Consider the following 6,099-nt stretch of genomic DNA (forward strand, 5'->3'; position numbering starts at 1 on the left):
CTGCGGGTGAACAAATGAACTGCATGATGTCACTTTCATTTACATATGACAGTGTTGTTACAGTTTTTCACAATTGCTTAAACACATTTCCTGATAGACTACCTCACTTTTTCAAAACCCTAAACACAAATCTCAAAACTCAAACACAAAATGCAGAATCCTTCACTTCTCTTGCATAAGCACACTTTACCCTCAAAACAATGTTAACTCTTCACTAAATGGTGTTTTCTTTTCAAATGACAAACACATACATCATATGACTAGACATTTCTAGCACTCATTGAACACTGGGGTGCAGAATAGAAAACACTATAGTATACTATAGCAAACCACTATATGAATGCTTTATCAGTAGAATTATGCCTTTGCATGTTCCTACACTTTCACCTACAGTAACAACAAATACTTTACGGTTTTTGCCAAATGCTAACACACATGTTGCAGAATAGTTTATTTTGCCATTTCAAACAAACACAATGAATAGGTAGGACTGCAGTTCAAGCAATTCAGTGTGTCAGTATAAACTAAGAAACAATTACAGTAAAATTAGGGAACAATGGTAAAAAAAACAGTGTTGTAAGGAATTGGGTGGTTGGATTATGAATCCTTTTATGGATACCGCCTCCTGTTTGTGTCTGGCCACATCACCTCATCAACATCACACTCAATCCTTTGAGAAGCAACAGGGAAATGATCACCTGATATCCAGTCTAAATCTCCTAATTATGGAGCGACTCAGGCTGGGCTGCACTCTCTGTCCAGGCTCCCTCATTGATAGGCCATGATCTATAACATAGTCCACTATAGTGTTCCTGTTGTATGTGTCTCCGTCTGTTGCCTTCTTTGTCCTCGTACTCCTGTCACTCTCTCTCCTCCTCTTCCCCTGACTCTTACTGTTTCAGAAAGGAGCTGAGCTCACATGGGGTCTATTTGTAGTGCTAAGGTTTAGACTGATTCAATTAGTTTAATTTTTGTGTGTTGGAGAATTTCAAACACAGTGCAAAGCATATATCGTGTTTGTAGGGTTGGTGCTTTGGTTTAGGGCATGGTTACAAAAGTTAGAGGTTGTGATGCTGTGGTCATAGCAGTCACTTTTAGTGTTTACAGTATTCGGCAAAAACTGTATTTGTGCCAAAATGTGCAGTCTAATGTAAATCACAGCAAACAGGAGCTCATCTCTGACCCTTCTATAGCTAACTGCACGAAAGCCTTTTGAGTTTAGAAAAGTGATTGGTAGTGTGTTCTGTGTGAATACCAAGAGAGAGAAATCAGGAAGAGTGTGCAAGATATAGATAATTGTGTGTAGTGTTGTGAAAAATGTGTGTTTTGGAATGAAAATATGAGTCTAAGGCAGGAAATGTGTTTGGAGTTCAGCAGAATTGGTTAAGCAGTTGGTAAAATAGTTTCAGATTGTGCACATTGTGTCTGATGTTCCAAAAAATGTGTTTAAACAATTGTGAAAAACTGTAATACTAGGCCTAATAATAATAATGACTTATTTATTAATTGAGACATTTAAAGGTGCAGTCAGCGACTCTTGAGGACACTAGTTTATCAAAATTAGTGAATATTTCCTCACAATCTGCTTACCGTGTGTGCGCTGAAGAAAAATACAGTAGCCTATTATAACAGTCAAGGGTCTGTAAACTGGCATGTTGCTAGCTACGGTGAACCCTTTGTTTACATACCAATGTAAAACAAAAGATAAAGAAAAAAAGACATAGTCTCAGAATTGTAAAAACCATGGAAATCGTTCATATCACAAATATTCACACCTCTTTATCACAAGAAAGTTCTTACACAACATACTGTTAATAGTTAACAAAACAGTTAATAGTTTAGGTGTTGGTGTGTACACTTGTTTTTATTAACTCAATCAGTGCTGTCAGAATAGTTTGTGTCACAGTGGTATAGTTATTGATCGAGCACTCCACATTTTATTTATCATTAGACTGATCCAATTTAAGAATATTGTAATTTCCATCCATAAGATGCATTAATTGACGATTTTTGTTTGTTCATCCATTCTTCCATAGATTTTCTTCTACAATGTTAGAAATTTCCCTGTAAAAAACATTACAGTTTTTCTCTATTGCTTAAACACATTTCACGATACTGCCCTCACTTTTCACAAAACTCTAAACACAAAACACTTTTCTAAAGCTACGTACACACAACCTCACAGTCTCTTTTCAAAACCAACCCATCACACCAAAACAGTTGCTCATATGCTCAAAAGAAAACTCTGACACCAAAATACCACTCAAGGCTTGCAAAAATGTAAACACTACTGAGCATCATCAACCACATTACCAAAAAAATTGAAAACACAATTTTCAGAGTGTGAGACTGTTCTTTTTACAGTTTCACAACTGCCAGGATGCATTTGAGCAACCCTTATTTATTCTCAAATATGTATTGGGCATTTACTATAGATTTGTGCGTTTCATGGGAATAGTTACATAATGCAGAAAATGCAGTTATATCACAACGCAATGCAAAAATGAGTACTGTAAACTCCATGGAGGATCCATTACACACAATAGATACTACAGTACAGTAACAATTGAAAACACAATGTTCAGGGTGTGATTTATTTTATTACAGTATGTTGTACGTGTAAATTGACACATTATGTTGTACAGTATGTTGACACTGAAATCATTGGGCGGCATCACGTCGTCGGGCTGGGTCGGGCCACAGGACCTCATCAACATCACAGGCAATATTGTCCATAGCCAAACAACGTGGAAAGAATGCCCTGGCATGCCGCACTTCGGTCATTGTCATGCCGTGGACAATGATGTGGTCAATGACTGTTGCTCTCATTTCTTCTGTAATGAAAATGCGTTGTCTTGCTCGCCCTCCTTCTCCTCTCCCTCCTTGGCCTGCTCCTCTTTGACCTACTCCTCTCCCTCCTTGACCTGCTCCTCTCCCTCCTCAGACACAAACTCCTCTTCTTCTGCCTTGATCATCCATTTTTGTTTGGAACCTTCAGCAAACTGCACTGACTAACGCGCCCCACACACATCCTACCTCTACTGCGCGTCTACCTCGCGTCTGCGTCTGACTTTTGGTCACAGACTGTGAAATCAACGTAGAGCGAGCACACATCCAACCTCAGACGCACTGCTGAGGCGCGTCGGAGGCACGTCTGCAGCGCCGCTCCCCTTCACCTCAGGAGGCTCGCCTATTTTTTTCTGAGAGCAGCGCGTCTCTCTCGCGTCTCTGTGCTTTAACTGATAGAGAAATACTCTGCTGACAGTCATACCAGCAGCATTCACTCTAGTTACACGTTTACCCGGTGTGTTTATTTCAAAATAAAACATCCCTCAGTCGTATACGCAAATAATCCCTTTATTTCACGATGTAATTGTGCAATCAAAATCCGAGGGATTCAAAACCTAATTTTCAATTAGTTCTGGCATTTCATTTTTGGATAAATGACACATATAGAGATCCAATATAGTGAAGAAATAAAAAAGATCATGATGAGCGCAACAGTTTTCCGTTGCTCTATCTGTGTCTACGGCCTTCTTCTTCCCCGACCACACCCCCCTCTCTCTCTCCCGTATAAATCAGTAAAGTGATTTTTGAAGTACTCAGCTGAGAGTCATATTGACTTCATACTGGCAGCTTTCGCTGTAGTTTCACCATTTCCTGGTGTGTCCCCTTCAAAATAAAACTTATAAACCAACAAGCGAAAATATGGCAAAAAAAAAGAAAAAAAATGGCAATGGGGCGCACGGATTAGTGTCCAGACTCAATATAAATCATATGCATCATAGATGACATGAAAGAACTTCATTTTTAATGGGAATTATCTATGAAAACTCTATGTAGAAAGATAGGGCTTTTAGAAGCAGCGCTGCAGCAGCAGCTGCTGAGACGTTGCATGTGTGTCCGAGAAAAGTCCGAGAGAGGCAGCAGTAAGGTAAAGCGACGCGCTCCAGAGGTAGACGCAGGATGTGTGTGGGGCGCGTTATACAGGTCCTTCTCATATAATTAGCATATTGTGATAAAGTTCAATATTTTCTGTAATGTACTGATAAACATTAGATTTTCATATATTTTAGATTCATTACACACAACTGAAGTAGTTCAAGCCTTTTATTGTTTTAATATTGATGATTTTGGCAAAAAAGTAAAGAAAAACCAAAAATCCCTATCTCAAAAAATTAGCATATTTCATCCGACCAATAAAAGAAAAGTGTTTTTAATACAAACAAGTCAACCTTCAAATAATTATGTTCAGTTATGCACTCAATACTTGGTCGGGAATCCTTTCGCAGAAATGACTGCTTCAATGCGGCGTGGCATGGAGGCAATCAGCCTGTGGCACTGCTGAGGTGTTATGGAGGCCCAGGATGCTTCGATAGCGGCCTTAAGCTCATCCACAGTGTTGGGTCTGGTGTCTCTCAACTTCCTCTTCACAATATCCCACAGATTATCTATGGGTTCAGGTCAGGAGAGTTGGCAGGCCAATTGAGCACAGTAATACCATGGTCAGTAAACCATTTACCAGTGGTTTTGGCACTGTGAGCAGGTGCCAGGTCTTGTTGAAAAATTAAATCTTCATCTCCATAAAGCTTTTCAGCAGATGGAAGCATGAAGTGCTCCAAAATCTCCTGATAGCTAGCTGCATTGACCCTGCCTTTGATAAAACACAGTGGACCAACACCAGCAGCTGACATGGCACCCCAGACCATCACTGACTGTGGGTACTTGACACTGGACTTCAGGCATTTTGGCATTTCCTTCTCCCCAGTCTTCCTCCAGACTCTGGCACCTTGATTTCCGAATGACATGCAAAATTTGCTTTCATCCGAAAAAAGTACTTTGGACCACTGAGCAACAGTCCAGTGCTGCTTCTCTGCAGCCCAGGTCAGGCGCTTCTGCCGCTGTTTCTGGTTCAAAAGTGGCTTGACCTGGGGAATGCGGCACCTGTAGCCCATTTCCTGCACACGCCTGTGCACGGTGGCTCTGGATGTTTCTACTCCAGACTCAGTCCACTGCTTCCGCAGGTCCCCCAAGGTCTGGAATCGGCCCTTCTCCACAATCCTACTCAGGGTCCGGTCACCTTTTCTGGTTGTGCAGCATTTTCTGCCACACTTTTTCCTTCCCACTGAAGTGATAATGGAACATGATGTAACTTTTTACTTGTGCATATATTGTGACATTTGTATTTCTTTTTGTCATACGTAAAAGTAGGAAATGTTTAATGAAACAGAATAGAATGTAAATACTCCTCTGACCAGAGGATGGGGGAGGACCATAGGGTCACAGGAAGTAATAGGGGGAAGGACCTTATATGGCCATACAGTAGCAAGGAGTAGAGGGAGGGTCTACCGGGGTTCCCCCAAACAGCTGTGCCTTTTTCACTCCTCCTTCCCCCAAGTCTCATTGGTTTTCAGTTGACTATATAAGAGCCTGTTTTGAAGCAGGACAGGGCTTTTTTTGGGAGATGATAGGGCTTTTTGATGCTTTTTTGAGGCTTTTTGGGGCCGCTTTTTGTGTGTGACTCTCTGTTCCAGCAGACTCTATCTGTCTCTTTAACCATGGAGGCAGAAGAAAAACTTAGAAAAACTTTGTGAGTCCAAAATACTCCAAAGTACTTAGAGGCAAAGTCTTTTAAAAACACATCTGTGAACCTCTTGACACTAAGAATGACTTGATCAAGAATTTTTTAGAACTAGAAAAACGGACTGAGATGCAGGGGGTTAGATGGACACTAATGGTTATATGGGGCCCGTAGCACTGGGACTTGCATATACTAATATGGCGCCCGTGGTGGGGCTCGAGTAAGATAGTTTAGTTTCATATAACTGTGTATATATAAATATACAAGGGATAGAGAAATAACTTTCTTCCGAGCTTAAAATACAAGGACCTGAAACTCCCGTGAGGGAGAGAGTCTTTTTCAACCGGCGAAAACAAGCCGAGGAAATAATTAATGTCTGCCAGAAGGAATAAAAATACGACGTGTCTCCAATTTGCGTTTAATTTCCTTTAATAAAAATATAACGCACGAACCAGCACCATTGGAGATTACGTTTTTTGTTTCTTCTGCTTTACTTAAATCTAGTAACTAATACACGG

The sequence above is a fragment of the Ammodytes marinus genome (genome assembly GCF_949987685.1).
Source record: "Ammodytes marinus genome assembly, chromosome: 24".
In the NCBI taxonomy this organism is placed as follows: Eukaryota; Metazoa; Chordata; class Actinopteri; order Uranoscopiformes; family Ammodytidae; genus Ammodytes; species Ammodytes marinus.